Source organism: Microtus ochrogaster, chromosome X (genome assembly GCF_000317375.1).
Source record: "Microtus ochrogaster isolate Prairie Vole_2 chromosome X, MicOch1.0, whole genome shotgun sequence".
Taxonomy (NCBI): domain Eukaryota; kingdom Metazoa; phylum Chordata; class Mammalia; order Rodentia; family Cricetidae; genus Microtus; species Microtus ochrogaster.
In genome coordinates, this window is record NC_022026.1 from 47,924,256 (window position 1) to 47,950,022 (window position 25,767).

General features: G+C 45.4%; 1 protein-coding gene across 3 annotated transcripts in view; it reads right to left on the minus strand.

Annotated features, from left to right (window-relative positions):
* The window catches only part of Rai2 (retinoic acid induced 2), a 65,914-nt gene extending 40,633 nt beyond the window's left edge, over window positions 1–25,281 (minus strand). Inside the window, exon 1 of one of the 3 annotated variants that reach the window (XM_005358782.2) lies at window positions 25,014–25,281. The gene's annotated coding sequence lies outside the window, so the exon portion shown is untranslated. Of the gene's footprint in view, window positions 1–15,062; window positions 15,098–24,420; window positions 24,757–25,013 lie in introns of those variants that run through there. The other 2 variants (XM_005358783.2, XM_026784693.1) reach the window with 2 other exon arrangements.
* Between the last annotated feature and the right edge of the window lie 486 nt (window positions 25,282–25,767).

Consider the following 25,767-nt stretch of genomic DNA (forward strand, 5'->3'; position numbering starts at 1 on the left):
ACAATCATTCTAGAGTCTTTTGCCATTTACCTGGGTATGGTGGTACATGCCTGTTATCCCAGAACTTGGGGAGCAGAAAAAGGAAGCAGGAATTTGAGGGCAGCTCTGGCTCCATAGCACAACGTGAGTTACAAGCCATTCTGGGTTACATTAGAACCCATCTCAAAAACCAAACAAGAGAAGGACAGAAGGCAGGGAGGCAGGAAAGAAGAGAGGAAGGCAAGAAAGAACTGAAAGGAGGGAAGGGATGTGGAGGGACAAAGATTTCTGCCTTCAAATTAGAACTATTTATTTGGTTGTGTTCACTTTCTTTTTCTAAGGAAATACTTGTCGTGGCAGAGATATAATTTTTGTCCTTTCCCTTTCAATCTGTAATTTATAAGTCTAATCCCCATGTCTTAAGTGATTCCATTTCCTTACACTTTTCTGTGGTCATGTATATGTTGTGCACAGTATTGGTAGTGACAGTGACAAGGAGCAATGGGACCAAACCTGCCTGCCTTCATTGCGTCTTGAAAATTAAATACTATTTATTATTGGCCTCCCCTGGGCTGGCCACTAATCACAAACTTCTCCACAGCAAAGACATCTGGTGGTGTCTTAACCCCCAGAGCCGGTGATGCAAAGGATACTACAGAATTTTTAAAATTCTCACACCATATTAATATATGTGTCATACTAGAGAACACTTCTCCTTGAAGATGGTGCATAGTTGTACTTGGGAGGAATCCCCCAAAGTCAATGCTGACACTAAGATCCAAGTGTATGCAGTGCACATAAGACTGTCGAGAAGTACCTGTGGAAGAGTGGGGACCCAAGCCAGGAAAAGGAAGGTGGCCTAGTCAGGAAGTGTCAGTGAGTAGCGAACTGCTATAGGCAATGATGCTCTAGGCCACTGGAGATTAATCTGAGTTTTCTCTTCTCCAAGGAGTAGGAAGTTGGGGTTTATGATTCCATTGCAAGGCTGGATGAGGGATGCTCCTGGGTCATAAGCTACCAGGGATCTTGCTTGTCCTCTGCATGGATCAAACGCTCCTTTGGGCCAGTCCTGTAGTCTTGGAGCAGAGCTGCAAGAGCACCCAGAATCCAATAAGCAAATCTTGACTTCAGCACCCAAATCCCAATTCAATGAATCTGAAGCAAGCAGTGGCTCTTTCAAAGACCCCAATGCACACCCAGCGAGTAATTAATCACCGTATGTAGTGGCTCCATAAATACTGAAACCCTTAGATATGATGTGTGTTTTGCAGCAGAGCTCTGTTCCCAAAGAGGCTGTCATCTTTTCCTGTGCAATGTCCTTGTCTCCCAAGGGAGAGGAGCAGTCAGTTTCAAGAGAGGCCTCACACAATCAACTGTTTCCTTTTTTAACCCTGCTGGGGTATTCAGGGATTTTGTTGTTGTTGCTGTTTAGTTTTTGGCAAGGGGTTACTTTTTGCAAGCTCTATCTTTGTCAAATGCTCTCTATCACAGGCAACATTAAGACAGCTCTGCATATGGCCACCAAAAGACATGTTTGAGAATATTCATAGCAGTTTTATTTCCAATTGCCCCAAACTGGGAACCACCCAGATGTCCATCAGCAGGAGACTAGATAAACAAACTGTGATACACCCATACAATCAAACACTACGCAGTAATAAAGAGGAAGAAACTATGAGCACTGGCAGCAATACGGATGAATCTCACATGCATTCTCTAAATGAAAACAGCCAGCTACATAAGTACATAAGGTACTTCGTGATTCCATTTATGGAAAAATATAGAAGAGACAAAACTAATTCAGGGAGACAGAAGTCAGAATAATGTTTGATTTCAGAAGATCTTGGTTAGAGTAGGGATCAGGAAAACTTGGGGAAGTCTGGAACTAGACTCTGTTTTGATCTGGAGGTGATTAGATGGGTGAAAACACATGCACTTACAAGCCATCAGTTCTTACCAAGCGATAGAGTATTTGTCTAGAATGTGCAAGGGCCTGGGTTAGATTATCACCAAACTCCACCGTATTGTATTTATACATCTCAATAAGGAAATACAGTGGGATAGTAAGCTAAAAAAATTAGCAGGTAAAATCAGGCTATTCTGGAAGATACTCTGACTCCTTCTGTCTGTGACCAATGGAAAATTAAGCACTTTACTAGATCTTGGCTTTCTGAGGGAGAGCCTAGCTAAAAGGATTCTCTTGGGTGAACCTAGCATTTTATTTTTGCCATAGGCAATAGTAAAAGCAGAAGAAAAATCTTAAAAATGAACAAGTATTTGGTAGGTACAAAAGGAGCATAGATTTACTCTATTTTCCTTTAAAACCATAACACATTCCCACATCACACCTTCCACAGACATTCTACCCCATGTTCCACGCTAGCTGAAATGTCACACACCCTCAGTCTCCATTCTGCCACTGCAGTACACCTTCAATGGCACTGCATAAACTACATAATACAACATAGAACATTCCTAATACATACAGCCTTGCACATCACACACACACACACACACACACACACACACACACACAGCACACAGCACAGCAGAGGCAACCCATGCTCCTCCCAGGGTCCACTCTGAGCTGTCACAGCACTGTCTGGGTAATCATCTTCTTCTCCCTGCAACCATGACTACTGCCATCACCATTACCATCATTACAGTTCCTGGAATAACTCTCATGGGCAGGGCCATCTCAGAGCACACACAGCTGGGCCCATAAACATCTGCCTGGAGCCACCTACTAACCATAAAATCGATCCCGACACATGAGGCTTATGTCTTCTGAGGAGTGACTGTCCTGCAACCCTCAGTTTCAGCTTCAAGAGGAATTTTGCAGTGACAGCTAGCCCAGGCAGTCTCCTCCTCTCCCTCTCTCTAGCCTACAGGCTATTGCCAGTAGAAGTCTGTAGTTGCAGTACTTAGCTGGCTAAGGCAGAATGAACACTGAGTTCCAGGCTTACCTGGAAAACTTAGTGAGACTGTACTTCAAAAGAATGAAAGACAAGAGCTGGGCATGATATCATACACCTACAATACCATCATTTGGGAGGTGGAGGCAGGAGGATTAGGAATTCATATTCAGTCTTGGCTATATAGTGAGTTCAAGGACAGTCTGGGCTATATGATACCCCCATGCTAAGGAAGGAAAGAAAGAAAGGAGGAAGTGATGAAAGAAATGAGGAAGGAAGAAGGGCTCCCCCACAGGCTCCCCACTCATTTATAAATGTCTTTGATTATTGGTTCTCTGGGGCAACTTTATTCTGAAGCCAGGCAGAAGATCAACAGTAGCCACCACTATTTACTAGCTGTGTGCCACGGGAATGTGACAAACTGCTTTCCTGTCCATTGTTAGACTGTCTCATCAAAGAGCCTCTTCAGCTCCACTTCTTTGTGCCAGCCGTGATGGGCAATACTCAGGGCTTTCCAACTTGGAGTTGTATCTACAGCTATAAAAAGAAGGAGGGTACCTTTGCAAAAGTTGTGAAATGGTTATTACTGCCATAACTATTCTTGATACATGTGTACATACCATTCCTAATAAAGGCCTTTGTCTTTAAAAACTGACAGCCATTTTAAAACAAAACCCAATAAAGACTTAGTTAAGATAGGGCAAGCCATCTCACAAATGGCTCCCAACTTGTAATGGCTCATTAATGGAAGTTAATTTCACGCTTAGTAATGGTCCAGGGTGGGCCCTGCTCAGTAGGCACTTGCATCATGAAATGACAGTCCCTAGGCAGAGAAGGCACTGGCATCTTTGACAGTAGCTTCCAAGATGTCCACGGGAATTTTTTTCCATCTTTGACATCCAGAAGATTAGGAAAGAGCTTGGAAGAAAACCTAGGAAGCATTAACGATTGAACAGAGGTGCACATATTATTCTCTTTCCATTCTTTGGTTAGAATTCAGGCACATGCCATATATGCAGCTGCATGGGAGGTTGGGAAATGTAGTCTAACTGTGAGTGTCAGGGGAGATGGACAAAATATGCTTTGACATCTAACCGGCAACCACTGCCACTGTGAATTAGGCAAAAAAAAAAACCTATCTCAGCAACCGTGTCTTTATTTGTGGCCAGTCTCGGAAAATCTGATAATACCAGGAGGCCTTTGCTCTGAGAAGCTCAGTTCTTTTCTTTACTGTTATTTTATGTTTCTTAAATATTATTCTGGAAGAACTCTAAGAAAACATATTTTAAGGACTCTCTTTATTATCAAGGTTGTCCTGCCACTATCTGCAATGAAACTAAAAAATAATGCTAGCCCCCAACTCTAACTTTCACAAGATTTGAGATGCTGTCAAAAATCAATGCCAGCTCATCAGATTTTGTGTGAAAGAGACGCCAGCATGAATGTAACTCAAGCTAAAAGTGCAGACAAGAAACTACTACACACGCATTGCCACCTCTTTCTCAAAAGACATTTCTTTATATGCTAGCCAGTGGATCCATGGAGTTAATAATCAAAACAAAGAGGAATTGTCATTTTGCCCTTAGGCCAGCACTTGGCAGAACCAATAAGTCTGTGTCTGTGTGTCAGAGGCTTGCATTATGGAGTCAAGTGCTCAAGATATGATTCCAAGATTTGGTTGCTTTGTATTTTCTTTTCATTTTGGAAATCCCATGAAGTCCATATGGGTAGTTGATACCACAGAAACATATGTATAATGTGATATGTTTCATTCATTCATTTATTCATGCATGCATTCATTCATGTACCTATTGAACCAGTATGTACTGAATAAATCTTTAGAAATGGGCACTGCGGGTTCCAGACTGAGGACACCATGGTGGAAGGGTCATTGACTCACTGGTGAGACAACTACCTACAGACCACACAGGAACAATGCAGCTGATACCTTGCTGTGCAGGAAGTATGTGCACCCACAGCAGAAGGCCAAGAAGCATTATTATTAGTAAAGCCCCTGCGTCCTTTGCTATTTCTCTGATTTATTTGATGTAGAGACACAAATTCAGTCACCAGACATCTTCACATGTCTGTCAGATGAAGTGAGTGTGCACATAAAGAGCAAGGCAATGCTCCAGGACTTCCAGGGCTCTATTCTGTCATTAGAAAGTAGGCAAAATACTAGTAGCGTCAGATGTTGGATCCCTCCTGTAAACCAGGCTTTTTGCATACTTGTTAGTATGATTCCTGCCAGACAGGCATCACCACTGCCTGTTGTACAGAGGCATCATGAAGGCCCAGAGAAAGACACTTGTTTCCTTAGGTACCAATCTGAGAATCGGATATGTCCAGCTCCAAAGACTGGGCCTTGCCTCCCTTGGCTACTTTCTGACATGGAAATCATGGGGGAGCAGATCCAGTCGGTCAAGTCTGACTACTATGGAGCAGTAGTGAAGGATGCTGAGGAGAGGTCAGCCTCAGGATACAGTGAGAGCATCCTGGGAGTTATGTGAGGATTAGCTCGTTATCCATTCACTAATTCAGCTGTATTTCCTAAGCAAACTGCAAGGTGCTGGGCGCTGCTCTAGGTACTAAGGGATTTTATAGTCAACAATATTGAAGTGTTGGCAATAGAAGAGGGGGAATACATTTGCTCAATATTTTGGCCACACAGGAAAGGCAATTAGCCCAGATTCCGCTTCATTCTTCAAACTGATGATTAGGAAAATGTGTGTTAGCTGAGGTTTGAAGTTCATCAATGTAATTACAAGGAGACTTTGCACTGTAGGATATACTTTTCAAACTCTTGGAGAAGGTTTCATATAAAAAAGTCTCCAAGGACACAAAGCAAAACTTTGATTGAAACAATCTTTGGGTGGCAGAACTATGAATGATATTCTTCTCCTGTCATGTTTCTATATTTAATTTGTAAGATGTATATATTAATTTTATAATCATAAAAGATTACCGAGAGCCGGGCAGTGGTGGTGCATGCCTTTAATCCCAGCACTTGGGAGGCAGAGGCAGGTGGATCTCTGTGAGTTCGAGACCAGCCTGGTCTACAGAGCTAGTGCCAGGACAGGCTCCAAAGCCACAGAGAAACCCTGTCTCGAAAAAAAAAAAAAAAAAAAAAAAAAGATTACCGAGAGATTAAAGAGAATAGGTTTGTAATGAAACAGAAAAGGAGACTTCCTTGTGCTTCGTCCTTTCCTTTCCTGGTATTAAGGCAGCCATTGGCAAGTCAGCCACATGGGGTGATGTGTCGCTTGTGTAATCATACTTAATGATACCTTATTTGAATACGCTGTCTGATCATTTCAGAATTCACTCACAAGGGTCACCGCAGGAGGAGATATGAGGGACTGAATCCTGAGCCTGGCTTTTCATTAGGGCATTCTGTCATTTTTCAATTAAGAGAGGGTCACCTCATTGTTTCTGAAGTGCTGATGTGTAAATCCCCATTTTCCTTCCTTAGCCCACCAGCCTGTGCATTTGATTTTACTTTCCTCCCACAGCCTCAGTACAGTAGCAAAGGAGCAGGCTGAGCTGGTGAGCCGTGTTGCCACGGCGTTCCTGGTGCTGGAATGGAAGCTGTTGGAGGACAATGCTGTGGAAAGACTCGGAACCCAGTTGAACACACTGACGAGCTGCATGAAAGGGCAGGCATTACTCACAACGGCATTGACAAAGTGAGAAAGGAGACAGAAAGGCCAGGCAGCCCTTCAGCAATGAACTAGCCTGGATGAATCAGTCAGGTTTAATCTCGACGGCAAGGGAAGAACTGTCTAGTGTCTCCATACACCACATTCCTTGCATTTGCTTTTTATTAAAATGTTTTCCACACTCTTGAATAAAAGGAGTTTCCCCACCCCAGTTCCTTAAGTATTATACCTAGAAATGAAAATATTCTTACTCAGACCAAAAGAGTCTGTGAGTTGCCTAAGTTCTTAACATAAGATTCTGTTTCCTGCTCAAAATATTGTTTCCGAACAAATAGCAGCTATGATAGAAAGAGCACAGGAAACATCTGTGTATACAAACAGGCCAGCTCACTAGGAATAAAAATGCATTATGCATCACTAAAGTCTAAATATTTTTATTAACAGTGTGTTAACCAAGAACTGAAAAAAAAAATAAGGTTCCCTAATAGCTTGTCCCCTTCTCTTCCATCAAATGCATGCTTCAATATTTCATTTTACTCTTAGGAGGGAAGTAACTCTGAAATCTTATCTTAGATTTTAGCAATGAGTTTTCTATTAAAAGTTATTTCTTTTCCATCTCAGACTGAGCAAAGCTCTGGGCCAAGGAGGTTAGGGAATTTGTTTCATAAAACTGACAGCTTGGCGAGCATTCAATCACTCAGCCCTCCACAGCCCAGGAGAACAAATAAGTCCTTTTCTGATGCTGCTCCAGACACATTACGATGTATGTTCCATTGCTTTATTCCTGCCTCCGTGCTGTTTGCCTCCTGCAGTAAGAAAAAAAAAGGAGCAGAAAGCACATCGAGAAATATGACGAGACCTGTGAGGATGTGAAATTCATCAATCATAATCTCATTTGGAAGTTGCAGAAAAAAATGTCCACATCAGATATGCTATTTCAGCGGCTGGACCTGGCCTTGCTTTTGAAAAGGCCAATATATTTTGGCCACCATCGGCCATTTTGTTGTCCTGTGCTCAGTGCTCCCAGCCATGTGGCTTTGAAAGACCTGACAGCGGCTTTGATAAGACAGATAAAGCAAGCTTGGTGGCTGCCTTTGATAGAGGTGCTGAGAAGAGCAGGTTGCAACGGATTACAACCTGGCTGTAATCCCAGGCATTAGAGACTAGTCACCCCCAAATCGTATGCCAGTGAGAGCCTAGTTTGGAAACTTCTAGCTTAATAGCTTTAATTCAGAGCAGCCCCAGAAAATAAACCATTGCAAAATGTCTTTCCTCTCCACCTCTTTTAAGAAATTATAAGGACTTTGCTTTCCTTTAGTACTCATGCCCCAAATTACAATTTGAAAAATGTCAACTGGATATAGTAGCTCAAGCCTGTAAACCCAGCACCAGATACCAGGGCAAGAGAAGAGCGGTAAGTCTGGGGCTGGCCTGGGCTACATAGTGAGTTCCAGGAAAGCCAGGACTATGGTGTGAGGCACTGCCATAAATACAACACAGCACAACAAAACGATCAAATAAATTCTTGTGTGCGAGTGACATAGCAAGTCCAAGCTGTTAGTCCATAGCTACTGTTGGTAAGGGTGATGAAGAGGGCATGCGGGAATTCTGGAGGCTGGCACAGCCCTTGTCTCCACTGGAGTGTGGGTGATATACGGATGCTGGTTGTAGGACTTCTTCAAGCTGTGCATTGAGTAGTATGTGGGTATTTCTCTGCATGTATCTCTCAGAATTTTAGACCAAAATCTGAAAATAAAAATCCAGGGTGGATCATTTTGAGAGCTTTCCCCATCTATATGACTGAGGTTTTCAAAATGAAACATTACCCAAGTGAGCTGTGTTGCTCTACTACTTAAAACTTTTGACCTCTTTAAATTATATGTGAACTAGAAAACCTTTTTTAAATGCTGATGCTATTATTTAAGGTTTCACTCACTGTATCCTTTATGCCCAGGGAAGAATATATTGTAGGCAATTTTGCCCTGACTAATGCCTGTCCCACACAAAGTGATTCAGAAGGAAGGACACAGATAAATGAAAAGGCTCATCGCCACCCACAGACTCACTTTAGAACATTGTGATACCCTAAAGGTTTGTGTCTTTCCAAAGACTCAAGTCCCACTGGAGCTCTTGCCACCCCTTTGCTACCAGAGGCACTGTGGGCAGAGGCATTGCGGTCTTCTTTTTCTGTGCCTTTTCTTCTTTTCTCTTTATCCTTTCTTCTCTGAACTGAACTGCTCCTAACTGACTGCCCCAATTATTCCTACTGTGCAGGCTTCAGGTGCCACCAGAAAAATGAACTGGGATTCCAAGATGAGTATGTTGCCCCCTCTGATGTATTTTCTAATTTTACTTTTTTACTTTTCTTTTTCTGATGTTTAACTGATACATCCTCAAAAATTGTACTCATGCACTGATATTTGCGATACTATAATACATGAGCATATTGTGTAACCTTCAAATTTGGATAGATATAGCTATCTTTTCAATCATTATTTCTTTGTAGCAAATGTTCAAAGTCCTTTTTCCAGTACTTTTCTGCATTCTGAATGTCGTTGAAGGCTTATACCAAGCCTCAAAGGGAAGAAAAGTTCCTTTCATTGGCTTTTTATTTCAAGTGTTTCCCTTGCCTACCATCTACAACGTGTTTTCTGTTTACTTACATTCTGTTCATTCTGCAAGAGAAATTGTCGCGGTAAGGGTGGGAAAGGGAAACTTTTGAACACTTCAAAACCGTAATTTGCTCAGAAGAATTGTGAATAGTGGAGAGCTCCAGTCAGCTTAGAAATAAAGATTTGAATGGTTGAGTGCTGGTGACGAGCCAGCTTTTTGGTGCTCTTACAAAACCCAATCTTTTCAAAGGCATAGAAAGATACTATATAAAACAAAACTGATTTTTATATCACCCAGGGCCCAGTTTAAAATATTCCTGTGTCCACTAAAGATCTCCAAGTCCTAGACTCTGACAGAATCCAAAAGATTTGTTCACTCAACCTAACATTCACCTGAAATGTATAAACAAGGCCTCAGAAGGACAGGATAACAAGGACTCTAGTGTCTGGGGCAGCAGAATGGAGTTTTCAGGCTCCTATTCCAGGAGAAGCATTTTATCTGGAAGCAAGAAGATATGTGAAAGGGCTTGGGATACGTTCCTGCCTTTCCTATTCCCAGACTCCCTTTGTGCTTTGTGGTGGCATCCCCATGCCAAATCCCCAGGCTGAACTGTCTCCATTCTTTGGGCCCCACCCAGTTCAGCTGTCCATGTTGCAATGCTTCCCTTGGAAAGGGGTGGGGGATGAGCCACTCGTCCTGGTTTGCTGGGACTGTCTGGATTTTGAAACTGAAAATCTCATATCCTAGGAACCTTTCTCAATCAGGGAAAGAAAATAGGACAGATGGCCAGTCACGTTAGCGGTAGGCCACCAGCCAACTCCCTCTTACTAGCTGGGCTTGGTCAAAGCCTGAACCAGCAAGATCATTTACATGCCTGAGTTTTTAAAAAGGCTGACCTACTGAAAATAATGTATGTATTTGTAAAGGCTGCCAGTGAAAGGTATTCTTGGCTATGTCTGTGTCTGTCTAATTTGGTTATGACTGAGAGAGAGTAGTTTCAAAAGACCCTTCTGACCCATTAATTTGTTTTTATCATATTTTATTCAGAATTAGAAGCTCAAAGAGTAACATGAATCACAGCAAGATTTTATGACCAATAACCTAAGACTAGGCTTCCATTACTCCTGACTACAAAGGAAAAGAGGTGTTACACGGGTACCCAATATTGCCCTTATGAGATCCTTAGCCCACCAAAGGACCTACCAGATAGAAACCAGGATGTTGGGGGTTTACTCTAGCTCCCAGCCATTCCCAAGTCCCAGAGTGAGCCTATTAAATTTTGTTTTGAATTTAACCCTCACCCCACCACCCCGGGTCATTATTTTGTTTCCATTATTTCTTGTCTCCCTTCTAGGATCACAGAAATAGGGCCCATTTGTTATACACACACACACACACACACACACACACACACACACACACACACACACACACACTTTCCCTAGCTTTTACCCTGGTTCATTCCCCACCACAAGAAAGATCAAAGGCATAAGTTACACAGTGCCAATAGCCCCCTTAAAACTGCTCAGAATGAAGTTCAAGTATTTGATCAACACTAACAAGAGCCATTATGATCTGGGCCTGGCCACCTCTTCATGGCTCGGGACTTACCCTTTGGCCACCTCGGTTGTCTTATCTACAAAGGGAAAATATATGTTTCTAACAAGCAACTCTGGTCAGGGGCTTTCAATCCACCTGGGATTTAGAGGATGTGGAGTCCTTCACCCCCGGTTTCTGAAACTGGAAAGGGGTGGATGAGAGGGTAGAGCAGTGAGCATGGTCTTCTGTAGAAAGAAAGAGGCACACAGTGCATTAGGAGTAAGCACAGAAACGTCTCAGATGGATGGAAGGTGAAGTGCTTCACACTCCAAATCCAATGAGAGTTGAAAGCTGACGGAGTTCACTAAAGGAAGGTGGGCTCAGCTTTCGTGAGTGAAGGTGGCAAAAGTTAGTTAGAGAGGGCCAGGCTCTGGGATTTATAGGTGTGTTTGCACTAGCTGATCTCATTTCTGAGCAGGTAGCACAGAATTAGATAGTAGGAAGGTGAAAGTCCTCAAAAGCAAGTGAATTTCACATTTTACCATCAATTAATAGGAACAGACACCCCATGACAAGGGAAAGGAGGCCTCAAGGATTTGCTATCTGCATCTAGAGGCTATGGGCACGCTGGCCCATAGCCAGGAAAAGCTGGATTGTCAGAGATTATGATTCAAATGGGCTTTAGGAAGTGCTGCCTGACTCAAGAGAATGAATGTTGGTACGAGACCAAGCCACAGGAATGACACATGATTTCTGCTCTCAAAACACAAAAACCAAAATCAAAAAAGAAAGAAGAAAACAGAGGGCAAGACATAGAGAGGAAAGCAAGCAAGCATAGATTCTCTTGGAAAAAAAATAGAATAGAGTTGCGCATACTTAGAAAAAAGAAGCTAATTCCACGTTGCTTCCATACTCCCAAGAAAAGCCCCCTTAGCCCTTCTTCCTTTTAGAAGAAAATGTGACTGTTGCTCTCCACCTGCCATTTTAAACAAGAGAAGCCTCAATATTGTTCAAACCAGTACTCCTCAAAATATTGTTGATCAAGAGTCAACAAGGCCACATCCGGCTTTTTAGCCCCGGGCTTGGAGCTTCCGCGCCCCCCCCCCCCCCCATAATGCACAGACTGCCTTTAGGGGAAGGACGAAGGAGGAAGGGAGAAAACCCAGTTTCCTTATCTGTCTTACTGACTTCATTCATCTTCTTTCCTAGCTAAGTATTCTGTCCCCATTTGATCACAGACAGCAGCAGATGGGACAGCAAATGGGTCATTCTGGCAGGGTGTGCCCTGACTTGCCAGGGTGCTCAGACCATTCCTAGAGACCTTGTCTCTTCCTGTATCCTGTGCCTGCCTTTCCTCAACACTCCCTCCCTGCAAGGTGCCCACAGTAAAGCCAATACTTTCTAGAACAGTTGTTAAAGGTAGTCACCAAATTTAGATGCTACCCAAACAAAGGTGGGGCTAGAAGAGGGGTCAGCTCTCTAGCACATCCGCAGGAAGGAAGCCTCTCTCAGCTGCTCTAAGCCAGGGACTACTGCCATCTACAGCATGGGGTGGGGGTGGGGAATGATTCAAATGCACACCAGAGCACACTGGGCTCCTAGGAAATGATGAACTATTCTGGATCAGGATAGAGGAAGACTTAACATAATACATAGAGCAGGGAGGTAGAGTAGAGCCTTGGGATCAGTACCTTCCAGGATTGCTCTATCCAGTACTGTTGCTCCTAGCCCCATGAGGTGAGGAGAATTAACACCTGCGGCCTAGGTCACAGTAGCCACCTTCCTAGCACCCATGGGTAACAGCTACTAGAATGAACAGTGCAGCATCTTTCCATCACTGAAGTTCTATTGAGCATATGTCTAAGATGTAAGCTCCAACGTCTATGAGCTGTAAGATCTTGTACTGTAAGAAGCACGCTCTGAAACCCGAGTGCTTCTCTGTGACATGGGGCTTCAAATAGCCACCTAATAGAACGGACACGACATTACTTAGTACCAATGTCCAACCTGTAGCAGGGATTTGGCAGATGACAGGGAATACTGCTGCTCTTATGATCTTCTGATGGGCCGTCTACCCTGTTAAGGGTAGAGTCACTGCTCCTATCACAGATTTCTGAGCTTATATAAGCAGCTGTCATTGACAGGACATAGAGATAGTGCCATGTTGAAGCAATATCTACTTCTTGCTAGTAGGCCCAAGAGGTAGCATCCTGACTCAGAGGAATGACAGATTATCAGTGAGTCATTCTTGAAGCCAGAAAACCTCATTTGGTGAGGGGGCGAGGGGCTTTTCTTCTTCCTTTCTTCTCTCATTGTTCCCTCCTCTTCTCCCTCCATTTCCTTCCCCCACCTCTTTCTCCCTCTTCTGCTCTCCCCCTCCCCACCACTCTCTGTGTCTGTCAACCTTTCTGTCTCTCTTTGTCACTAAACCCCACAATGCCTGGAACAGCCAACGTACTGACATTAGATTTCAGGGATTTTTCCCACCTAGAACTATGCCCCAGAAATCTTGAGACCTTCTTGTCAATTCTTACCACCCTGACTTGCATATAAGCTAAATACAACCCATCCCAGAACAGCTGTCCAAACCCAGAGACAGCCTAACAGGGCACCTGATTGCAGGTTGGTCAGGAAATCTACAAGGAGAAGGGGTTAGGAAAACGAAGAGAGAGCTTCAAGAATGAGATTTTATTTTAACTCACCAGGAACATGTTCTTCAGCTGAAAAGACGCTACCTGAGGATCCCTTTAGCAAAAGGAAGCTGGCATAGGCCCATGGAACAGCAGTTAAGGGAGCAAGCACAAATCAGTCAGAGCACAGCAGAGGCTAGGCCGGGCCAGGAGGCATGCTTTTGAAGTTTGTATTCATAGGGTGGTGGGCAGAGCTAAAGGGAAGGTGAAGGATATTTAAGCCCATGGGAACTGGCAGTGATACTGGCATTTAGAAGCCAAAGATAAGGGTGAGTGTTGCCTGCTCAGATGTCAGAGTGTGATGGGCCAACTTTGCCCTCATAGTCATCTGAAGAAATAACTCCATCTTTTACATGGGATTTAGGAAGAAGCAGCTTTCTAGGGGTCAGAGGACAGGAGACTTGAGTAATAGACTTACAGTAGCAGCCCCGGGACCCTTGCTCATGTTTTGTTTTGTTTTGTTTTGTTTTGTTTTGTTTTGTTTTGTTTTTCCTTCCCAGGACAGGAAGCTTAACAAAGGCTACCCTTATTGATATACTATCTCCTGGGGAGAATCCCAGACTTATTAATACTGTAGATAAGAAATATGTTGTTATAAGGAGGATGGGGGCTAAAGAGATGGTCCAGGGATTTAAAAGAGTGAACTGCTCTTGCAGAGAACCAGAATTCGGTTCCCCTCACCCACAGTGGTCAGCTCACACTGGCTGTAACATCAGATCCAGGGGGATCTGATGCCTCTGGCTTCTATGGGCATGTCTACTCATGTGCACATACACGCATACAGAAAAACTAAAAAGAAAATACATCAATTTTAAAATGCAGTATACAGACCGAAGAGATAGCTCAGTCTGTAAAGCTCCTGTGCACAGGGACCTCAGGGTGAGCCAAAGACACCACACACTAAAAGAGCAGAGCATGGTGGAATGTGCTTGTGATCCCAGTGCCGGAGAGGTGAAGACTGGGGGATTCCTAAGGCTCACTGTCCAGCTCGCCTGCTTGCTTGCTTTGCTCAAGTCAATGAGAGACTATGTCTCAAAAGCCAAGGTAGATGGGGCCTAAGGAACAACAGCCGAGGTTGTTTTCTGGTCTCCACATACACATGCAAGTATAATAATACACCCCAAAATAGATGACAAAAGAATTAAACAACTTTTGATTTTGTTAAATAAAGATGCTAAATCCCAAATTCCAGTGGCTATCTTGATCCATCATAAAGAGATTTTAACACTAAGAAAAATGGACAGCTCTGCTGACCTCAGGTCCATCTACTTAGCTACTAAGAGCCGGAGGTCCTTGAGTGGGTGTGTCCTATCTCAAAGGACAGAACAGAATCCTCTTTCTCTTCTTCAAAAGAAAAAAGAAAAACAATTCAAGTTATAAGCCACAAAAGATCTTAAGACAAATGATCTCACACTGGTATTTTCACATTCAATAGTTTCATATTCAGTGTGAAAGGTTAGTGGGGTTGGTTTTTCACAAAGAGAAACTGTAGCCAGAGCTAATTGCTCAATCTGAAACGTACCCATGCGCTCCTTAGATGAGTAACGTTGCTGAGTTTTAGCAAAGAGGAGAGCATTGCATTAGAAAAAAATAAATGCAAATTCATAGGAAATCGAGCCCTGTATGGTCTTCCATGCCCTGCTTTAAATAGTTAAAAGAGCACCTACTCTTTAAGTTTTCCTTGATGCTTGTCTCATTTATAAAACACAAAAGGAAATCCATCCATCAGTGCAGGTTCAGCCCATTCCCATCCATTGATTTGTTAGCCAATCAGTGGCTTCTGTGATCTGAAAAAAAATAATAATACAGGTTCCTATGAACTTTCCCAAGTGAGGTATGTTCAGCTACGCTTAGTAAAGAGAAAAACATCAAGGACCATCTGGAAAACACTCTTCCGGAGTCACAAAAGATAGTGGCAGCTTTTGCCCAACCTGCTATAAATGTCTCAGAAAAAGGGGAAAAAAACCCACACTATTTTCAAATCTGTTTCTACTTAATACAGCTGCAATAGAGTTTATTTAGCCTTTTCCTATAGCAGGAAGACTGTTTGCATTTTTATGACAAGGGTCTAAATGTTTTTCACAGCCATTCCCATTGCCATTATTTTGAGGATCAACATACCACGCAGACCTGTCTGTACACACCACACCAGTGGCCCCAGTGGCCTCTGCACCACGCCACTAGCCTCCAAAGCCCAGATTTACGATCTTGTTTCCTCTCCCAGTGCTTCAACCATCACCCAAATCCTGATCTGCAAGTGCTGGCAGCTCAGAACGACCAAGTGTCTCCTGCTGCAAATCAATTATTTATCTGCCTGGGTCCAGCACATTGTGGATCACAGCCAGTTTATTGCTTTTCCCTTTCCAACAATAGGGAGAACTCAGGACACTCTTTTTTTATTTTTTATTTTTTTCAGGACATTCTTTAATCGAGGCTCGAACTCACCAAGGAAGGTGGACTGCAGCCTTGGCAAGTCAATAGATGCGCACCGTTCCATCCTCCACGCTGGCTAAGCCAGGGAGAAGGTGTGACACTCTGAATACCACAGATACTTTGCGAAAAAGATCAGTCAGACCGGAGTGGCTACAAACTACACCACCCTCCACTGAGTTCCTTTCTGACCAGCTGTCCCTCTACTAGTACACCTGTACAGTCTTTTCACTCTGAGAGACTGGTATGGCCAGGATGGGCTGGGAACATTTTCCTTGTCTACAGAAGGATCCACATTCTGTCTTTTGCTTTCTACATAATAGGCAGGACGCGGATTCTCCCCATGATACCTTTGTGCAGCATGCAGAAATTTCTAGTATTTCAAGAGACCACGAGAAAAAAAAAAAACAATGTGGCCTGGGGCTTGTCTTGAGGGATAATTTGTCATGTTTTCCTGCTACCCAAAGGACCTCTGCTGGCATCTTTTCCTAGAGGAATTTGCCAAACAGAGGTGTTCCTGCACAGTAATAAGCATGCGAATGTTAGAGGCCCTCTTCAATTTGAAGGTCCAGTAATTGTGGAAAATGCATCACCTTTCTCCCACTGGCTTTTGTTCTCAAGAGTACCAGAAAACACAGATTGTAGCAGTGGGCAAAAAGGATGTCACAGTCTGAAATGTGTCTGGTGGAACCGAGTGCTCCTAAGCCCACTAAGGCCCCGAATTAAGCTGCTACAGGAAAAATAAGAGCAGAGGGAGTGGCAGTTGAAGGTGTCTGGTGGCTTTGATGTCACACCTGGAATCGGGTGTCTGTGAAAAATAATTAGGCAGAAAAGCTGTGAGTTCCCACAATATGTCCTTCAATCACCTACGACTTGAATTGCTTGCCTTTAAAAGTTTATTTTTAAACCTACCTTAGTACATAGAAATCATATAGATCCATTCACAATTAAATCAGGACCATGACCCACTTCCAACTGCTAATTAATCAGCCCCCGTGAATTGATTCAAAGGAGGGACATTTTATCTTTGATTATTTCAAATTGAATTTTCTGAAACCCACAAATTACTTATTAAATTTTGCTCTAGACCAGCGTTCTTAACTGTGGTGATTTTGTCACAAATGGGTCATTTGGCAGGGTTCAGGACAGAGGAAGGGGTGATGCTACTGGTCTCTGGTACATCCTGCAGTACACAGAACAGTTCTCTCACAACAAAGACTGGCCTGCCCCCAAATGTCAGTAGGGCCAATATGGAGAAACCGCTCCAGATAAAGCCAACGATACTTAGCTTTTAACACACATAATCCTGGCAGTCAACAAAAGGGAAAAAAATACTGTCTTGAAACATCTAAGGTTAGTTTATATATCCGTTGACTAAGGACATATGGGCATATGTACTGTTTTTCTACATACGTGACAAACATTCTCAGCCAGTATATTGAAACAGTAAAGAAATGCCATGACAATGGAGCATTTAAAGTGCATATTTCAACAGTCTAGATGGATGAAAATTAATATCTCATAAAATAAAATAATTGTCTAGTTATGTTCAATACAAAACCAAAATCAATATATTGTGTCTCACTCAAACAGCAATTAGGCTTGCTTCTTTTAAAACAGCTAAAACAAGGAAAAGACGTTCTTTCCTTTTTTGCTAACTGGGAACACCCTTCTGAGCATGAGGCACCAACATACACACACACACGCGCGCGCGCGCGCGCGCGCACACACACACACACACACACACACACACAAATAGATAAAACACTTTTTTAAGTCTGTTGTGCCACTGGCAGTGGGACCAGGATTAATCCGTAGTGCTTGAACTGGGTTTTTGGATCCCATTCTTTTTGGAGGGCTACCTTGCTCAGCCTAGATATAGGGGGCAAGGCCTCAGTCCTGCCTCAAAGTCATGTGTTAGACTGTGTTGACTCCCCATGGGAAGCCTTACCCTCTCTGGGGTGTGGGTGGGATGTGGAAGTGGAGGGTGGAGAAGAGGGAGTGGGAACTGGGATAGGTATGTAAAATGAGAAAATATTGTTTAAACATAAATAAATATAAATAATTAAAAAGCTACTTTTTTTTCCAAATCATTATAAGCTTCTGGAATCATTTCATTTTATGCATATAGATTCAGTCATTCTTTAGGGACCAAAGCAAGCAGCTCATTCTCTTGGTGACGCTTGTCTGGCTGCCCCAGTGTCCTCAGAACTGGGATGATGAATAACATACGTTGGCCCCGCTGTACCAATTAATAGTAACAACAGAATTCCACAGAATCAAGATAGGAAGTTCTGCCTGGGGTGAGGTGGTGGGAAGCTGGAGGGGACCCCTCAAGCCAATTTGCTTTCAAAGGATTGTAAGAGCAGGTGCTGGGATTCCCTGGGATTCCTTCAGTTCTCCAACATTCTGTGTGGATCTCCAGTGCCCCCAGCTTGGGGATAGGGGTGGTGGCGGGGTGGGGAATGATTAGGGGGAAAAAAAGCCTATGCTATTCAAGTCAGCTTAGATTTGCGGGGTTGAATCGCTGAAGACAGGCGGGCTGAAACACATCTTTTGGACTGTTCCAGACCTCTCTGCTTCTTTCTCTGAGTTATAAGGCAAAAGTAGCCGTCCATACAAAGGCAAAAATAATATCAACAACAAAAACACCCCAACAGAGCCAGTCGTGGCTGCCAGCAAGGCTCGCTCTGTTGCTGAAAAAGAACAGTTGCTCTGGTGCAGCTGGAGGAGCTTTTCCAGGGAAATGGTAATACCCTGGCTGTTAATGAATTATTTTTCGCCAGAATGTCGGATTCTTCCTGTGCTCCAGTAAACAGTCTGTTTCTGCCATGGGAAACAAAACCAGCTCCTTCCGAGGAGCCTGAGGAGGTCAGCCAAGGGTTCCCTGTGGGGGCAGCGCCCTCAGGAGCCAGAGCCACAGGCGCCTGACCTATAAATCACCACGGTCCCAAGTTCATTATTCCATCTCTCTCGCATCTATTCATGCCTTGCCTAGCACCCAGGGAAGGGCCCAGGAATGGATGGCTATGGCTGAGGTGATCTCGTGGTGCCAGCTGAAATCTTTCTCCCATCCCTGGGGGTTCCTTTCCTCAGGTAGCCCTATCGGTGGTACTATTGGGGTATGCGATATTGGGTTTCTTTGAAACAATCCCGTGTTTCTTAGAGAAACTGTGTGTCTTTGTTGTTGCTTGCATGAAGCTGTCAAAAGATGACAGAGTGTGGACCTTCCTTTCTTCTTTAAGAATGGCCACAGCTCCCGACTAACCCATTTTCAGCATGAGGGTATCCACTGGGCACATTGTTCTCCAAGCACAAATCCCTGAGAAGGACAGTGCTTTCCGTTGTCACTAGGCAGGTGTGAGAAAATCAGTAGTGTAGGCAGGAGATAACTCCTTCAAAGGGATAAGAGCATAGCCTGGGCGTTCGGAAGAAGTGAGGCCAAAAGAAAGGGAAGAGGCCATCTTGTTCAAGTTAGCTTAACCTTTAGTCTCCAACTCTGCCTTGATTTCTGCTTTAGGCTCTTGCAGCCCACACTTCTCAGAGCAGGATCACAGGCATGCCTGGTGGGGAACTCCCCCAATGGCACCTTAGTTACTGAAAAGCACGCTCGTCTAATGTCAGCCGCTGTGCCTACTGAGTCAGCACAAGGCCTCCCATCTGTCATGGAGACAGAGGGATTTAGTGCCCCACCCCAGCACATCTGCAGGTGCTATGACATTACAGAATCGGTGGGTAGTGTGGCTGGGAAGCCTGTGTTTGATGGAAATAGAATAGCAATCTACAATACACTAGTAGTCACATTAAAAAACGAAAATAAACAAACAATATTATTTCTAATTTTATATAATTTAACCAACGGATCCAAAATATCACAATATAATTTCAAATGATGAATGAGCTCTTTTGCCTTCTTTTTTGTGCTCTTAGAATTCCAATACATATATTACATTTACAACAGACCTTATTTTGGACAAGCTGCCTTTCAAGCACTCCATAGCCATGTGTGCCAATGCCTTTTGTATTTTATAGTACGTATATAGAATGTTCTCATGACCATGAAGAATTCCTATTAGTGCTGAGCTGCAAGCTAAAAGGCCATGGAAAGGGGAGTGACAGACATAAAAAGGGTGTGCTCCAAAATTCTCATAAATATGGAATTGACAAAGCTGATGATAACAATAGAAATTGAAACTATGAAGACTAGGGTGTTCTGGGAGCCCAGGAAGATTAAAATAGGCATTTAAGAAATGCACAGAAAAGATGCATGTTCTGAAGGTTTGCGTGTGTTCCTCCATTAGAAATTCGTATGTTAAAATCTTAATCCCCAAGGTGATGGGATTAAGGAGTGGGGGCCTCCAAGAAATGATTAGGTCATGAGAGCAGAACCCTCATCAAAGGAATTATTGCCTTTATAAAAGAGAGCCCAGAGGGCAGGAGAGGGAAATCTGTGGTAGAGCACCTTCCTAAGATGCACAAGGCCCCGACTTAAGTCCCTAGTACCAGGGAGGAGAGGAAGGCAGACAACATTCAGAAAATTCACTTGTGCCTTCTGTCACGGGAGAGCACAATGAAAAGTCACTTCTATGAATTTTAAAAGGCCTTCACCAGACAGTGAGTGAGATAGCAAATTGATTCTGGATTTCCCAGTCTCTGGAACTGATAAATTTACATTGCTCAAAGGCAAGTAGTTTAGCCAGTTGGGTTCCAAAAGCCCAAACTGACTAACCCAGACCATGCCCACATGCAGAGGCTGTCCCACAGCCATGAGGAAACCAGTAAGTACCACCACCATTACTTTAGGCAGCTGCTGGTTAAACTACCTTTACCTTAGCTATTCTGGTTTGTTCAAGGCAGGGGCTGCAAAAGAAAACCACCAAAACCAAGCACGTCGTCCAATAACAATTGTGGGTTAACAATCTAATTTGGTGAATCAGATACAGGAACATGATCAAATTACATGTGCCTGTGTCTGTGCATTTGTGTGTGTGTGTGTGTGTGTGTGTGTGTGTGTGTGTGTGTGTGTGTGTGCATGCGTTCTTGGCAAGGAAAAGAAGGGGGGTCATGTGTGAAACCCCAAAGTACTAATGTGGCTGCCAAAATGTCCTTCGCCCAGCTGCCATCAGAGGACAGAGGAGTCATAGACTCAAGAGGCTCATCCAAAATTGCGAGCCACAAAGGAGAGGCCATGCGTGTAGGGAGAATGAGATGATGGGCACCCAGGCAGATGATCAGGTGGGAGGGAGAAGTGGCAATCAGAGGCATTCTCCAAACACAAAGAGCTTCCAACTCTACAGCAAGGATGTCATCCTGACCCCCCAAATCAAGCTTAATTCAGAAGCCCACATAGGCTTTTATGCATGGGGAAAGTGCAATTAGCCATCTTTGCCCTCATAGAAAGCCTCATTCTCTGAGTTTCTCCTCATATTCCCATTGGAGGGGTGGCTAGCCCCTCGTTTATGGATTCAACGGTGGCTCTTTGGTGGCTCTGGAATTGCTAGGGTCTAAAGGCCCTATGATTGGAAGGAGGTTCAGAGACTTGCATAGGAAATCCCTCCTCATATTTATTTAGAATTTCAGAGATTAAAGAATCAAAACTTCCTCACCTACCATTTGGTTCTACCACGGGCCTTGGTCATCTCAGTTCCCTTATCTGTATAATGCAATGAATAGTTCTAGCCTCGTCCTCACATGGATGTCCTAAGGATTAAATCTAGGCTCATGAGAATGGGGCTCCAACTGGGGCATGACACTAAAAGCTATGTGTCCGCGTCCAACCTACAGACCTCTGGATTTCTCCTGCTCCGTCTCCATTGACAATGATTTATGGCTCCCTCTCCGCCACTGTTCAGTCCATCGACTTCATCATTGGGTCACTCAACTTTCATTTATCTAGTAACAGTAGGTTTGGGGGATTCTTAAATAAAAGGGCACCATCTGAAAGAGTCAGGAACCAGTTTGGATTTACATGGCACATACGTGTGCAGCACAGGTCCACTGGTAAGTTCTCTCCCACCCCTACACACACACACACACACACACACACCACACACACACACACACACACACACACACACACACACACACACACTAATTAGGTACCATATTTTATGAAGGAGGAATGAGTTGAGGACTCTGGCCTTTGGGAGAAATAAATAAAGGGCTCTGGGCAGGGGCAGAGAGACATATTGTGTTTTAAATCATAATCACCAAAGTCTGGAATCAGATCAGGACTGACAATTTCTCTGAGAATTATTTGTTAAATAATGCCTCACTGGGGTCACAGGGTCACGGAGAAGGTTTGCCACATATTCGGTCCCTGGCAGACAGGGCAAGAACAAATGTTAGCTTCCTTTCCAATTTATTTCCCACCTCTTCCCTCCTCCCCACTAATCTAGGGATGGGGAGGAGTCAGAGAACAGATACTTGCTATTTTCTTCCTGTGGCTTCGGAGCACGTCATGTGTGCGGCTGTCTGCACATACAGGATAGCTCCATTCTGGCTCAAGGGATTTAGGAGACCAGTACTCTCCCTAGTCCTTGGGCCATTGGAGCTAGAATCCTCTGGCTTCTGGCATTGAAGCTCTCCAGGCCACACCTGCTCACACACTTCCAAACCTATGGACTTTTGTTGGTTGGTTGGTTGGTTGGTTGGTTTTTGATTTTTGTTGTTTTATTTTCTGCTCTGCTTTGCCTCTGTTTTCTGGATAAAAGATTCTGCAGTTGGCTTTATACTTCCTGCCTAAGTGCCCCTCAACCTGCTCTCAAGCAAGTGACTGACACCACTTGGGAAACAGCATTCTCACTTGTTCCAGGGATGAGCAGCTTTCCTGGCCCAAACCTCCCTGCAGGTGGTCCTGGATTCTTTGAATAATAAAGGAACCCTCTTGGGTAGGCCTGAGTTGGTAACAAAACAGCCTTGCCTCCCTGCCCCACAAGTTTCGATCTGATGGCTCAAAGTGCCAGGGCCAGGTTGGTCATGCACTCAGTGGGCATCTGTCAGGCTTAGAAGGAAATAGCCATTGGCAGGAAACAGTGTATCTGTGTGTGTAGGGTTGGGTGGGGCTGTCTGGAATTGGGGAGTAGCTTCCCTAAGCTCCTAAGGGCCAGAGGAACTTTGATGCTACCAGGCTTATGGCTTGTGATTCTGTGCCTTAGGGTCCATCCTTGCTTATGCAAGTGACACATCTCTCCCGTTGTCTTTCTGGGAGAAAATATGAAGAAAAAGCATAGCACCACCCTGGGGAGGGGCTCCCTGCCTACTAGCCTCTCTGCTGTCCCCCTGGTATACTACTGAAACAAAGACTCTGCCACAACGTTTTCAAAGTTAGCTGAAGTCTCTTGGTCTACCAGCACACAATTGCGATGGTTAAAAAGGAGACAAGAAAAGATAGCTAGAAAACGGTGGGAAAGAGACCCTGGGAAAGCAAAGAAAATCTTGCCTGATGCAGAAAAGGATAAGAACTGTTCTCTCCCTGCTGACCGCTTTTCTCTGTGTTCGAAAGAGAACCTCCCAATATTGGCTAAATAAAGGGATCACACCAGAGGATGCGAGATAATGCTAAACCAACAAAAACAAAGACCAAACGAAACAGAGCGAGCCATGAGAATACGCGGTTATCAAAACTTTGTTTGGCTGTATCTATTTATCATCGCTGCACACCCGGGCTCTGCGGAATATCATTCTGTTGATGTCACTTATCCTCAGCAAAATATTTACATATCCTTAAAAACGCCAGATGAGGGAGGCTGGCTCTCTCGCTGCCGCAAGCCGCCTCTCAAGCCCATTGCCAGGACCGGGGGCAGCCCAGAAGGTTGAGGGCACAAGGGTGGGTGGTATCAGCGGATACAGGTAAGAGCTACTAATAGTTGTAGGTACGCGGCCCCCAAACGCTGCGCCCTGCCCAGCCCACCCACTTCTCCACTACCTGACTCTGCAAGAAGCAGCCACATCCCTGATATGGTGGCAGCGCCTCTCCTCCTCCCTTCCCTTTTTCATTGATTAAGTTCCCAAACCATTGTTAAAGCTGGGTTGCCTCCTTTAAAAAAATAAGCTAAATTCATTAGACTTCTCTCTTCCACAAGAGGAATATTCATAAAAGTTTGGCAGTCAGAGGGGAGGCTGACTGAGTGCCACGGGGTGGGTGACAATTCGCTCTTTCCAAAGCCACCGTCTTTCTTCATGCCCTATCTGTCTCTCCACCCGTCCGTAGTGCCCCAAACCTACTCCACGGACTTCGGATAGGGAAACACAAAGCAGCAGCTGTTTGGCAACATTTCGACCCCTCGCCAACAACTGTGGTGGGATGCCATTTCCCCACCCAGGCGGAGCTTATCCTGAACAATAGTCGGGCTTTAAACAGCAAACAAGCAAACACACAGAGCACAACCCCAGTCCCGGAAAAAAAAAAAAAGCTAACACGCAGAGAGGCAATAACTCCCTCCGCAGCAAAAGGCGTCACTGAAATGAACGCATTAAAAAAAAAAAAAAGCAGCGAGGATGCTTCTTGGTGCCTAACATGGCAGAAAGCCGGAGCTGGTGCGGCCACCCCGGGTCTGGGCATTGGGGGGCACCGGGGTGCCGACGCGCACTCACCCTGCTCCAGCGGGATGCGGGACTCGCTGAGCGGCACAAAGAGGATCCCAACACGATCTGGCAAAACCCAACTTTCCACCCGGCTCGCCAGGGCCGCCAGATACGTCAACAGAATCCATCTTTCGAAGGGCCTGGAAGGCGCCGGGATTTCCTGGCTAGGGCAGAATGGCAGATACCGAGACAAACCCGGTGCGGTGCCCGGGCACGGAGTGCGCCGCGCGCAGCCCTCTGTGCCCAGTGCCAGAGCTGGTGGCGGCCCGAAACCGACTTCGGGTGGCCCCCGCCCCACCACCGGCGCCGCCTTCCCGACTGTCCCCGGCCGGGCCGGCCAGTGCGTGGCGCCGGCTAGCGGGAGCCGGGCCTGGGCGCGCCGCACAAGTGGTGGCCTCGGCCGGCGTCCCCGCCCCCGCCCGGCCCTCCCCACTGGCCCCGGCCTCTGGGCGCCGTCCTGCCCCCGGGAGCAGGCAGGCCCCTCCCCGGGCGCCGGGCCCTGCCAGGCGCTCCCAGCCTGGCGTGCCCCTGCGTCCCGGTGGCAGGTCCGCCTAGGGAGGGCGGGGGTGACCCCGGCCCGCACCGAACACAGCGGCTGCTACCTCGCGATCGGGGCCGCCGCCTCCAGGAAGCCACGGGGTGGTCTCCGGTGAGGGAACTCTCTTGGTCTGGCCTCGCCGCTGGTCGCCTGAAGGGGGTGCACAGCGGTGGGAGCCTACTCCGCTGCTGTCACCAAGCCGCTGTCGCTGCTGCCGCTTCTGACTCTGCCGGTTGTGCGTGTGCGTGTGTGCCTGTGTCCGGGCGAGTGGGTGTCTGCGTGCAGCGCCTGGCCTTTACTATATACACCAAGGGGTGGGAGGAGGCGGGGAAGGGGAGGGCTTGGGGGAGGTGGCGGAGGAAGGGGAGCAGGAGGGGGGCGAAAGGGTACCGAAGGAGGCGGCGGCAGAGGAGGGACAGGTGATCTCGCCCACGGGGAGGGCGTGGTTGTGGGCGGTGCGGGGTGACAGAAGGCTGGGGACCTGGAGGCGAGATTTGTGTGTGTGTGTGTGTGTGTGTGTGTGTGTGTGTGTGTGTGTGTGTGTGTACGAGGGGCGGTTGTAGGGGAGTGTTGGGAAGGCTCAGAGGAGCGGGGACCCTGCTGCTTCCAGGAAAGCTGGGGACCACTCTAGACCTTAGGATGAAAAAGAGAGAAGAGCAGAGCCTAAGAGGGAAAGTGTTTGGGTGATGGTAATGGGCGTGAGGAAGGAGCAGCCAGCTAGGTCTAGGTCAGAGATGGTGTTCTAAAGGCAGGACGTTAGCAAAGACAAAATTAGTCCAGTAACAGAATATCATTTCCAACTAAGATGTGAGTCATAT